Here is a 13,797-nt window from a genome sequence, read left to right as displayed (position 1 = left end):
CTAACTTGACACCATTCAGATAATAATCTGCCTTTCTATTCTTACTTCCAAAGTGAATAACCTCACACTTATCTACATTAAACTGCATCTGCCATGTATCCGCCCACTCACACAACCTGTCCAAGTCACCCTGCAGCCTTATTGCATCTTCCTCACAATTCACACTACCCCCCAGCTTAGTATCATCTGCAAATTTGCTAATGGTACTTTTAATCCCTTCGTCTAAGTCATTAATGTATATCGTATAATGTATAATGTATATCGTAAATAGCTGGGGTCCCAGCACCGAACCTTGCTGGTCACTGCCTGCCATTCCGAAAGGGACCCATTTATCCCCACTCTTTGCTTTCTGTCTGTCAACCAATTTTCTATCCATGTCAGTACCCTACCCCCAATACCATGTGTCCTAATTTTGCCCACTAATCTCCTATGTGGGACCTTGTCGAAGGCTTTCTGAAAGTTGAGGTACACCACATCCACTGACTCTCCCCTGTCAATTTTCCTAGTTACATCCTCAAAAAATTCCAGTAGATTTGTCAAGCATGATTTCCCCTTCGTAAATCCATGCTGACTCGGAATGATCCTGTTACTGCTATCCAAATGCTCAGCAATTTCGTCTTTTATAATTGACTCCAGCATCTTCCCCACCACTGATGTCAGACTAACTGGTCTATAATTACCCGTTTTCTCTCTCCCTCCTTTCTTAAAAAGTGGGATAACATTTGCTATCCTCCAATCCACAGGAACTGATCCTGAATCTATAGAACATTGAAAAATGATCTCCAATGCTTCCACTATTTCTAGAGCCACCTCCTTAAGTACCCTGGGATGCAGACCATCAGGCCCTGGGGATTTATCAGCCTTCAGTCCCATCAGTCTACCCAAAACCATTTCCTGCCTAATGTGGATTTCCTTCAGTTCCCCCATCACCCTAGGTTCTCCGGCCCCTAGAACATTTGGGAGATTGTGTGTATCTTCCTCAGTGAAGACAGATCCAAAGTAACGGTTTAACTCGTCTGCCATTTCTTTGTTCCCCATAATAAATTCCCCTGCTTCTGTCTTCAAGGGACCCACATTTGCCTTGACTATTTTTTTCCTCTTCACGTACCTAAAAAAACTTTTGCTATCCTCCTTTATATTATTGGCTAGTTTACCCTCGTACCTCATCTTTTCTCCCCGTATTGCCTTTTTAGTTAACTTTTGTTGCTCTTTAAAAGAGTCCCAATCCTCTGTCTTCCCACTCTTCTTTGCTATGTTATACTTCCTCTCCTTAATTTTTATGCTGTCCCTGACTTCCCTTGTCAGCCACAGGTGTCTCTTACTCCCCTTAGAGTCTTTCCACCTCTTTGGAATAAATTGATCCTGCAACCTCTGCATTATTCCCAGGAATACCTGCCATTGCTGTTCTACCGTCTTCCCTGCTAGGGCCTCCTTCCAGTCAATTTTGGCCAGCTCCTGCCTCATGCCTCTGTAATCCCCTTTGCTATACTGTAATACTGACACTTCCGATTTTCCCTTCTGCCTTTCCATTTGCAGAGTAAAACTTATCATGTTGTGATCATTGCCTCCTAATGGCTCTTTTACCTCTAGTCCCCTTATCAGATCAGGATCATTACACAACACTAAATCCAGAATTGCCTTCTCCCTGGTAGGCTCCAGTGCAAGCTGTTCTAAGAATCCATCTCGAAGGCACTCTACAAACTCTCTTTCCTGGGGTCCATTTCCAACCTGATTTTCCCAGTCTACCTGCATGTTGAAATCTCCCATAACCACCGTAGCATTACATTTTTGACACGCCAATTTTATCTCCTGATTCAACTTGCACCCTATGTCGAGGCTACTGTTTGGGGGCCTATAGATAATTCCCATTAGGGTCTTTTTACCCTTACAATTTCTCATTTCTATCCATACTGATTCAACATCTCCTGATTCTATGTCACCCCTTGCAAGGGAATGAATATCATTCCTTACCATCAGAGCAACCCCACCCCCTCTGCCCACCTGTCTGTCTTTTCTATACGTTGTGTACCCCTGAATATTCAGTTCCCAGCCCTGGTCCTCTTGTAACCATGTCTCAGTGATCCCTACAACATCATACTTGCCCATGACTAACTGAGCCTCAAGCTCATCCACTTTATTTTTTATACTACGCGCATTTAAGTACAACACTTTAACTTCTGTATTTACCTCCCCTCTCACATCGGTCACAATTGGCCCTGCCCTTAATTTCTTTTCCCCTCTAGAACTTCTGTTCCCATTCTTCCGAGAGTCTTTTGCAATATCTCCTGTATTCCCTTTTACCTCATCTTCATATTCACAATTTGTTAACCCCTCCCCCCCACTACTTAGTTTAAAGCCACAGGTGTCACACTAGCAAACCTGCCTGCCAGAATGTTTGTCCCCCTGCTGTTAAGATGTAACCCGTCCCTTTTGTACAAGTCACCCCTAGCCCAGAAGAGATCCCAGTGGTCCAGAAATCTAAATCCCTGCTCTCTGCACCAGCCCCTCAGCCATAAATTCATACCCTCTATCTCTCTGTTCCCGGCCTCACCAGCACGAGGTACCGGTAGCAGTCCAGAGATAACCACCTTCGACGTCCTACTTCTCAGTGTTTTTCCCAACTCTCTAAACTCCCACTGTAGCATCTCCTTCCTCTTCCGCCCGACGTCATTCGTGCCCACGTGCACAACGACTTCAGGTTGATCGCCTTCCCTCACTAGGATTTTCTGAAGCCGGTCCGTGATGTGTTGAACCCTGGCACCAGGGAGGCAACAGACCATCCTCAAGTCCCTCCTGCTGCCACAGAATCTTCTGTCCGTCCCTCGGACTATGGAGTCACCGACCACTACGGCTCTTCCTGACTTCGGTCTCCCCTGTCGAGTATCCTTGCCAACGGGTCCGCCACTCGGACTGGAAACGTCTTCTGCCCCGACAGTTCCCAAGAGGGTATACCTATTTGCAATAGGCACTGTACTGTACTGTTCTGCGTTCTATGTTAAGGTTAAATCTATGCATAATATTCCAGAAATGTTCTCTGTTGGGATGTTTATAGTTAGAACAAGATACCTTTACTCCTGTTCTCAAATCCTCTTGCAATAAAGGCCAACCTTCCATTTGCCTTTCTAATTACTTGCTGTACCTGGAAGTTAATTGACAAAGATTAATGTAGCAGAACACCTCTGCGTAATAATATCTTTATTTCTCTCAATATTTAATAATAGTCTGCATTTGTATTTTTTCTACCAATATCGATGACCTCTCACTTTTCCGCATGCTATTCCATCTGCTAAATCTTCATCATTCATTTATCCCCCTGATGCCTGCGGAATTCCTCTCACAACCCACTCTGTCTCCCAGCTGTGTCACCTCCAAACCTGAATACATTACATATAGTCTTCTCACTCATACCATTGATGGAGGTTGTGAACTTCTGTGGTTCCAACAGCATTAAACAAGTCAGCCTCTCAACCCCAAAATGACCCATTTACTCCTGTTATTTGTTAACCATCTCTTTATTACCCCATACCACACATTCTTAATTTACCTCCAATATGATGCACTCTCATTTTCTTTAATAGTTTCTTGTGTGACCATGTTTGTGTTGCTAAGTATAATTCAAATCAGTCCACTAAGAGAATCCAATGAAACCTATCATTCAAGGAAAACTAATTTCATTTATTTTAATGTAATTTTTTGGTGATTTATCAGTTTAATTGTATGTTGGTAGAATCGACCCTTCTCTGCAGTTTACAATCCAACAGAAATGTTTAAAAATAAATTATGAATTTGACGAGGGTCCAGAATTGTTCCTGAAATGTCAACAATTCCTTACCCTCTCACAGATGCTGCTTGGCCCACTGGGTTCCACCAGCTGTTTTTATTTTTTTGGTTCCTGTTTCCAACATGTGCAGTCTCTTGTGTCTCTAGAATTAGGATTTTGTCACGATCATGTGGGATTTGGCCCTGTTTTATGCCTGGAAATAAGTATGGCTATTTAGTTTAGTTTAGAGATGCAGCACAGCTCACCGAGTCCGCGCTGGCCAGTGATCCCCGTACACTAACACTATCCTACATACACTGGTGTTAACGTTTGCTACTTAAAACAGACAACACATCGGTTAAAAGTAAACCACGCCAAGCTTTAACTTATCGTCAGATGGGAGTAGGAGAGTTACAGCCAGTGCGCTTGCGTACTAGAAGTCCCTTTGTGGATCCACTCAAAGATGCAGCATTCTGGCTGCATCTTTATACAACACAAAGAGCCTTACGAGTTCTGCAAAGTCATCATTACTCAACTTTAACCTGACCTTATATGGACTGGTCTGGTTTTTAATTGATATTAGTTCTCAGTCCTTGGAACAGCTTCCTGTGCTCTTATCAGTCCCTTGTTTTCTTATCTTCATGCTTTCCCTTGTCATTTAACGTCACTCCTTAACTTATTCCAATAATTGTTATGTTCTGTGGTTTTTCCAAGAATTGAAGTTTCAGATAACAGTTATCAGTCACATCCATATGAGCCATTAGTATTTCTCCACTTTCAACAATACAGAAGCTACACAAGCATACAAGCAGTTTTACAGACAATGTCAAGTATTCCATCATGCAAAGTTAATAGCCATTAGCTTCTTCACTAGGGGCAATTTACAATTTTACGAAGCCAATTAGCTTACAAACCTGCACATCTTTGGAGTGTGGGAGGAAACCGGAGCTCCCGTAGAAAACCCATGCAGGTCACGGGGAGAACGTACAAACTTTGTATAGACTGCACCTGCAATCAGAATTGAACCCGGGTTTCTGGTGCTTCAGGCAGTAACTCTACTGGCTTCAAATTCATTCCAAAATCTTTTTTTTTTAAACCAAAAACCTATGTTCGGATGTTCGGTGAAATCCTTTGTTCAATTATACTACATTTGATAATTTACAAATAGTTTCAACATTTACATTGATATGGCTAAAAGTATGTTGTCTAGATACAATTCTGTGTTCTTGCTTTGCGAATTGACACAAGACCATGCTTTCCGATAATGTAAGTAATTATTGCTCAATGTACTTGCATCTTAATGCAAATAGGTCCTGTGGAACTCAATAATGTAGCAATTAATAGTGCTATTATTGGAAGGAGTATCAAATATACATGAGCGGATTGAAGGCTATTGCATGTCTTTGGATTCAGAGGTTGTTGCTGTCACAGTTTCCATTGAGACTGCATTGCTCAGTATAATTGTGCCTTATATAGATAGACTATATGTAAAATGTCATTACTTGAAATAACACGATAAGCTACTCATGTAATGATACCAGAATTGGAACATATAATTTCCAAAGTATCCACCTACTCAATTAAAAGTTTGCGTTGGCATAATATAATTGATCAAGAGTTTTCGATACTATATTTAGGTTGCTTTTATCGAGCTCCTTTTGAGTCAACACTGCTGCTGAAGAGTGAAAGTGAAAGTATCACTGCTCCCAGAATTAGTGTGCTGATTTTAAATGTATCAAATGAGACATCATAAGGCAAGTTCAACTTTTATTGTGAATGTCGACCATCAAAACCTTCTCTTAAGATGTCCTCATCCTAATGGACTATGCATCAGGCATAAAAGGATCATTCAGGAAGAATTACTCTTGTCTGAATGAGAGCCAAACAGTGGATGTGCTAATATTCAAAAAACAGATGCGGAATTTCTGGTGAGAAACACCAGAGGAATTTATAAAATGCATGAGTGAGAGCTTTGTGCTCATAATTTGACATCAGACTTACTATTTCAAACTGTGAAGCATGTGAATCTGACATTTCAATCAAGCAACAGAGATGCAGGTGCACCCTGCTGGCGCCTGGCACGGATTTCAATTGCCATAGAGCATCTCTATCATCAGACATCAGCTTCCATGTTGCCTGGGAATTTTATGCTTCCTCTGCACTGTGATCAGCCTGGCTGCTTTACCAAGACCATTACCTTCTGAGCTCTCTGAGAAAGCTCTTCCATTAAGAATCGGTCAAAAAGGAAGGCTGTCCAAAGAGGAGGTAGTTTTCAGGGGAATGTTATCTCAATAAACTTCATTCTACTTTCAAACGCCTGATTGCTTTTAACATCAGCCATCAGGTGTATCAAAGTAGATTGAAGTTCGCTGGAAAAAAAATCCCTGTAAACCATCTTTCCTGTAGACGACATGCAGATCATGTTCATAAGTAGGAGCAGAATTAGGCAATTCGGCCCATCGTCTACTCTGCCATTCAATCATGGCTGATCTTTCTTTCCCTCTCAACTCCATTCTCCTGCCTTCTCCTCATAACCCCTGACACCCTTACTAATCAAGAATCTGTCAAACTGCCTCTATAAAATAATAATTGAGTTGACCTCCACAACCATCTGTGGTAATGAATTCCATAGATTCACCACCTTCTGATTAGAAATTCCTTCTCATCTCCTTGCTAAAGGTACGTCTTTTTATTCAGAGGCTATTATCTTCTGGTCCTAGACTCTTCCACTAGTGGAAACATCCTTTCCACATTTACTCTATCCAGGCCTTTCACTATGCATATTCAATGCTCAGTTGGAGATTCAGAAGAATATAAAGGAGCATACCAGGTGATTTAGAAGCTTGAAGTTAGATAAAGTAAAATATGCACGAGCAAGAAGGAAGTAGAAGCTATATTGTAAATTGATTATATGCTGTTCAACACACTAAAACATTTATGTTAAGTTGTATAATGAAGTTTTGTGCTTTTCAAAATTTGTGCGACAATTTACTGCACATGCTATTTTGTAGATTTGAACAAAAAACATTTATTTCGGGTTGCACCATGCATGATAATAATCACTCTCTTCTCTTTGGAAGCTAACACTTCTGAACAAATGGCCCACGGAGACAGGTATTACAGATGCTGGAATCGTGAGTAAAACACAAAGTGGGTTGCAGGTCAGGCAGCATCTCTGGAGGACATGGATAGTTGATGTTTCAGATCAGGACCCTTCTTCAGAGTGATTGTGGCAGGGGGAGAAAGCTGGAAAAGAAGTGGGGGCAGGAGAAAGCCTGGCAAGTGATAGGTGGATACAGGTGAGGGGGATTAATTGTCAGATGGGTAGAGATAAAAAGAAGACAATAGGGTGTCAGATATGGAGAGAAGAGAATAAAAAGAAACTGCAGATGCTCGTTTATACCAAAGATAGACTCAAAATGCCAGAGTAACTCAGCGGGTCAGACAGCATCTCTGGAGAAAATGGATAGGTGATGTTTCAGGTCTGGACCCTCCCTCAGTCTGGGCAAATGGTTAAAATGGTTAGCAACTCTCAGTCCGCCAAGGCCTCCTGTACATCGGCGAGACCATGCGTATACTCGGACATCGTTTCTCTGAATACTTATGCTTGGTCCGCCAAGGCTTACTGGATCACCTGGTTGCTAATCACTTTACCTCTCCCTCCCATTCCCATACTGCCTTTCTGTCTTGGGCCTCCTCCATTGCCAGTGTGAGGCCATATGCAAATTAGAGGAACATCATCTCACATTTAACTTGGGCAGCTTACTAGCCAGCGGTGTGAATGTTGAATTCTATAATTTTAGGCAGCTTATATAAACTTTCCGTTCTCCCTTCCCCACCATTTAAATTCAGTCAACCCAGTTCCACAGTTCGCAACGATGTATCCCTCATGGATCACACCGTCCACAGCCAATAATCGGCCTATCGGCACCACTCTGCCTGATGTCACCTGTTGCCGGCCCTGATTTGGCCCGGTCTTTTCTTGCTTTCAGTCCTTTACAATCAGTCTGAGGAAGGGTCCCGACTCAAAACGTCATCAATCCACGTTCTCCGGAAACGCTGCTTGACTCAGTTACTCTGGCATTTTGTGTCTAACAAAGGAGATAGAGGATTGGAATGTAAAGCCAGAGGGATGAATATAAGTGAAGGGACACAGGGGTAGCAGGGCTTGATAATGTGATAAATGTGGGGAGGCACAGGAAAGAGGGGGGGGGGTGGATGTTAACTACAATTGGAGAATTCAATATTCATACTGTTGGGTTGTAAGTTACCCATGTGGAATATGAAGTGCTGATCCTCCAGTTTGCACGTGGCCTCACTCTGGCAGAGTGCCCTGTCAAACGCGTTTTAGAGAATTTGTGTGTTCCATGCTTTTGCCACCAGAAAAGGAACAATGTATTTCTGCATTGTCTCCTATTTTTATACCAGTAGTTGAAGGTTGCCTCTCTGGAAATTTTGATAAAACCTTCACGCTAAGTGTTCTACACTGATTTCTTCTTTGAGATGTGTTCGAAAACCAAGATAGCAGGTTTGTGCAAAAAAATCCAAATCCTTACGATGTACATTTCCAGTATTAAGACGATGAAAGTTTTACAACAGTAGAAAGCTCAGATTGTATTTTGTAAAATGGAATTCTGAAATTAAAAAAGTAGAAATCTAATAATGGCATCTCAGCGATCAAGCACTACATCGTATATAAGTTAATATCATTCATCTAAATACACAATTAAATTATGTAATGGATACTACTCTACAACATCTATGTGCAGGACAAAGTGCAGCTTTTAATTGATTATCTTTTTCTGGTTCTGTTTCATTTGTGCTTTGTACTCAACCACAATGATACTGAAGGATTAATAATTGATTATTAGGTCAGGAATTTAGTTGAAAAAGACAGTGACAACTGATGGCTGTTTCAATAACCAGGTGGCTTATTTATATTTATATTACTACAGCACCAAAGGCTCAGGAACAGGAGTTTGTGGCTTTTGCATTAAAATAAATGTATCAGGTATTTATTGAGTTCATTTATTGTCAGTAAAATCTTGTGGGGGGGGGGGGGAATAAAAGTACAGATCCAGACAAGGCTATCACCTTCCTTCATGTGTCTTTCCCTAGGGCACAATTTATCAAATCTGCTGAAATGACTTTAAAGCAATCTCACACCAGTTTAGAAGATCAAAGGTTTTCTCAAAGGTTAGGGTAATGCCAACATGTTGTGACACTAGAGCGTCAGGCTTTTCAGTTCATGTAGCTAGAAATTACAATACGACTTGCGGACGGGAGCATTCATCATGTTTGTATGAAATTAATTTCTCCACTATTGTTGATAAGCTATTAACCTACTTAAAAGAGAGTAAGATCATTTGCCAAAAATCTGGCAAAATAATTTAATATCAATGTATTGAGTGTTTTTTTCTGCAAATCACACAGCATACCTTTGGCGTTATTTTATAACCATTGCACTTAGTTTAGCTTAGTTTGTTGTCACATTCACCGAGGTACAGTGAAAAGCTTTTGTTGTGTGCTAAACCAGTCAATGGAAAGACTATATATGATTAGAATCGAGCCATCCACAGTGTACAGATACATGATAAAGAGAATAATGTTCAGTGCAAAATAAAGTCCAGTAAAATCCGATTAAAGAAAGTCCTGAGCCTCTGTCACCCTCTTGTTCAGAGAAAGTTTGAAGATTCACTACTTCCTAAATAAATACATTTCTTCTCATCTGTGTTCTAAATAGCCAATACCTTATTTTAAGACTGACCCCTTGTTCTGGACACTCCTGGACACTCATGGGAAATGCTTTTGCCACACCTTTTAAATTTCAATGTGCTCACATCTCATTCTTTTAAACTCAAGAGCATATAGGTCCAATCTATATCATCTCTGCTAGTGGAGCAATTTCCACATCCCAGAAAATAATCTGGTGCACAGTCGCTGCACTTCCTCTATCTTACTTCAGGTGTAGTGACCAGTAGACAACATTCAGGAATGGTCTCACCAGGGCTCTATATAATCGGAGCAAGGGATCTCTGTTCCTATCCTCAAGAGCACAAGGATTTTCTTGCAGAAACAACAGATGTCGGCTTATGAAAAAAGGACACAAAGTGCTGGAGCAACTCAGCAGTCAGGCAACATCTCTGGAGAACATGAATAAGTGAAGTTTTGGGTCAGGGCCCTAATTCTGTTGCTTGGTGATATGAATTGTAACTTCAACAATCAACACCCAGTAGTTGAGCATTAAAAGGTATTACTCAGTTGGACACAATCCCAGCCAAAATGGTTCCTGGAATGTTGCTTCATATCGTTGTGGACCAAGGCCTGAAATTATGACTATCTACATGGGGGTTTTTCAGAGATGGTTTTGGTTGCCATTGTATTCTCCTATTCAGACTAAAGTTTTTTTTAGTTTCATTTATTATTGTCACATGTACCGAGGTACAGTTAAAATCTTTTGTTTGTGTGCAATCGTTAAAGAAGGCTATACATGATTACAATCAAGCGGTCCACAACTCACATACAAGGATAAAGGGTACAACATTTCGTGCAAAATAAAGTCTGATTTAAGATAGTTCCAAGGTCTCCAAAGAGTAGATGGGAGGCCAGGACCTACTGATGCTGCGATAGACTTATCTTACTTCCTCAGAATGCTGAGGAAGTTCAGCATATCCCCGGCAACTCTCAACAAATTTTACAGATGCACTGTAGAAAGCATTTTATTGGGGTAAATACCAACAGCAACTGTAGGTATTAGTTGCCGAGAAGCATTGACCCTCACTCAAGATTAAGTTGAGCAAAAAAATGGGACCGATTAAGTTAGTGAAGACATTTGGTCCCGATGGCTTTGCATTTAAATACTGAAATGTGAGCACAAAAATGCTGCTTTTGTGGTGCTAGATTGAACCCTGGATAGATATAGTCTAGAATTGTACCTGTTATTTTCCCCGTACTTCTACTGTTGTAACGGCTGCTAAGGTAGTGACAGATGTGGTCAATATATTAGTTGCAACAATGATTGTAATATTAAGAACTGCAAGGACTGCCATGTGTCTAACTGCCCTGGGTTGCAATAATGTAATAATTCCAGATATACTACAGTACACACACTTGGTTTGAGCTCCTCAAATCTCATATGTGTAATTCTATACACTTGGACGTCCTTGGAGGTTAAGGACACACTAGGATGCTTTACAATTGCACTGAAAATAACAAGATGATTGAACTCAAATGGTAGAGTGAAGGTGAAGCTCACAATTTATCACACCAAATCTTAAATGCACAATAGATTAAAAAGAGAAGTGCTTGCAAAATTGAATATGGATTAAAAAAGTCTTGAGAATTGACAAAATGGCTGACACACAATGTGGCAAGCCAATCAGTACAATGTCAATCAAGCAACATCCCAATGGATAGAAAATTATAGTTGAAGACCCGAGAGGGAGACTGACACAGCAGCGGTCAGCAAACAATGAAAGGAGTATATTTTATATAGGCGTGCACATTGCAAGTAGGGTTAAAATGAAAAACAGGGATATGAAAATTAGAGTAAAATTAATACTCAGGGTATTACTATTAATATTGACACAGCTGCAGATTGCATGCTCCATGGTGAGAAGGGATACTTATTCTGTAACCAGAGGTTTAATAAAGCGCCATTAGCCAGAAGCACATTAAAAATGAGAACATAGTCTTGCTCAAGTGCAGACAATTTCTATTTAATAACCTGTTAGTCGAAGTATTGGTAACAAACCCTATTGCTCAATTTTGGCAAAAAACAGCTGTGACTAGCTAACACTTAGTAGCATTTATTCCCTCTAGCCACCTTAATTGCTGGTTTAATTATATCTTTCAATGGCTCGGGAAAGTCAGGAAATCCAAAGTTAAGGCAGAACCCCCTTGTGGACACTGACAACTGCACCCCCCCCCCCCTTCCCAAAGGGAAGCTCCTACACATGCTGAAAATGAAATCAATGGTTGGAGCCGACTTTGTGGTCTGTTCCCATTTTTCCACAACAGCTTCCTCCACTCCCCACTTTCCCCAATGCTAGCTTCATCTTTCAGTTTAAAATTCCATTTTTATACATAGATGGAATAAAAACTAGCAATAGGCTTGGAAAAATTTAAAACAAATCCAACTTTGTCAGTAACATATCATTTAATCAGGCCAGAAAGGTGCACTTAATTACCCAGACATTTTTACCCAAGACGATGAGGGAACTTCAGGTTTGTTATAATCATCTGCAGATCAATTTTCCAGATGAATATTGTACTTTATCGCTTCAGAATTTACACTGGCAATAATTGTTTAGATATCAGGTGAACAATGGGTTGGATGTTGTGTTACTCTCATGCTAAATTAATTGGCTGATGCTCCCTGTTCAAGACTCACACATTGAGATCGATGACCTGAGCAAGATACCAGATGAAACTAGCAACCACGCAAACTTATCAGGGCAGAGGTTCAGTGTTCTGCTCATATTCAATGTCCAGGTTTATGCCTCCAAGATTGGCCCCTTTGTTTAGCAGGTTTCCTGAACTGCAGAAGGTACCATGGCTGCTCTAATCAAAGCCACAAATGGAATCCCACTTGATTGTGCTCACCAACATCTCCTTCTCCCCTCTGCAATGTTTATATGATGACTACACTAAACCCCTCCAATGCCTTTTCCTCATTTAGGTGGGTGGGACTATGCTCATCTATTTCTATTCTCAACCATCCAGTATACATTTGTCATTTTGCACTGTGTGTGTGTGTTTTTTTCATTTATTATATTGTTTACATAGTACTATATTTACATATTCTGTTGTGCTGTTGCAAAAATGTAATTGTTCTATTTGGGACATATGACAATAAAACTTTCAACTCCTACTACCCATCTACAATTCTAATTCTCAATTAGATGAAAGCATTAAGTATTACACTTTCCGCAGATTCTGCTTGATCTATTGATCATCTCCAACATCTGCGGATTTTCATAAGATCACAAGACATAGGAGCAGAATTAGGCCATATAGCCCATCACATATACTTTGTCATTCGATCACGGCTGACCTATTTTTCCCTTTCAACCCCATTCTTCTGCCTTCTCCCCGTAACCTTTGATGCCTTTACTAATCAAGAACCTACCAATCTCCACTTTAAGAGTACCAAATGACTTTGCTTCCACAGCTGTCTACAACAATGAATTCCAGACTCACCACCCTCTGGCTAAAGATATACCTCCTCATCTCCATTCTAGAGGTACGTTCTTTTACTCCGAGACTGTGCCCTCTGTTCCTAGCCTCTCCAACTACTGGAAACACCCTTTCCACACACACTCTATCTGGGCCTTTCATTATGTGTTAATGCCAGATCTATTGGTGGATTTTATACATTTTAAAAAAAAGCCAATTTCACTTTTCTGCTCCAGTAACCCACCGGTAGCTCACTACCACATTGTAATATTTCCAACATCTCCAACTTCTTAAGGTTGCCTGCCCAATATCCAGTAACAGCTGAATGACAATTTTTTTCCATATAAACATTGTAACATTAGTAGACACTGTTTTTGATCCCACCTTGCGAAGGCCTGGTGCCTCTTGTAGGCAACTGTTGGACCCAGACATCTTAGAAACATAGAAAATAGGTGCAAGAGTAGGCCATTCAGCCCTTTGAGCCATCACAGCTATTCAATGATCATGGCTGATCATCCAAAATCAGTACCCCATTCCTGCATTCTCCCCAGACCCCTTGATTCCGTTAGCCCTAAGAGCTATACCTAAATCTCTCTTGAAAGTATCCAGTGAATTGGCCTCCACTGCCTTCTGTGGGAGAGAATTCCAGATTCACAACTCTCTTGGTGAAAAAGTTTTTCCTCATCTCAGTTCTAAAAGGCCTAGCCATTATTCTTAAACTGTGACCCCTGGTTCTGGACTCCCCCAACATCGGGAACATTTTTTCTGCATCTACCCTGTCCAATCCCTTAAGAATTGTATGTGTTCCTATAAGATCCCCTCTCATCCTTCTAAATTCCAGTGAATACAAGCCCAGTTAA

The sequence above is a fragment of the Rhinoraja longicauda genome, chromosome 6 (assembly GCF_053455715.1).
Source record: "Rhinoraja longicauda isolate Sanriku21f chromosome 6, sRhiLon1.1, whole genome shotgun sequence".
In the NCBI taxonomy this organism is placed as follows: Eukaryota; Metazoa; Chordata; class Chondrichthyes; order Rajiformes; family Arhynchobatidae; genus Rhinoraja; species Rhinoraja longicauda.
Note: the sequence above shows the minus strand (reverse complement) of the source record.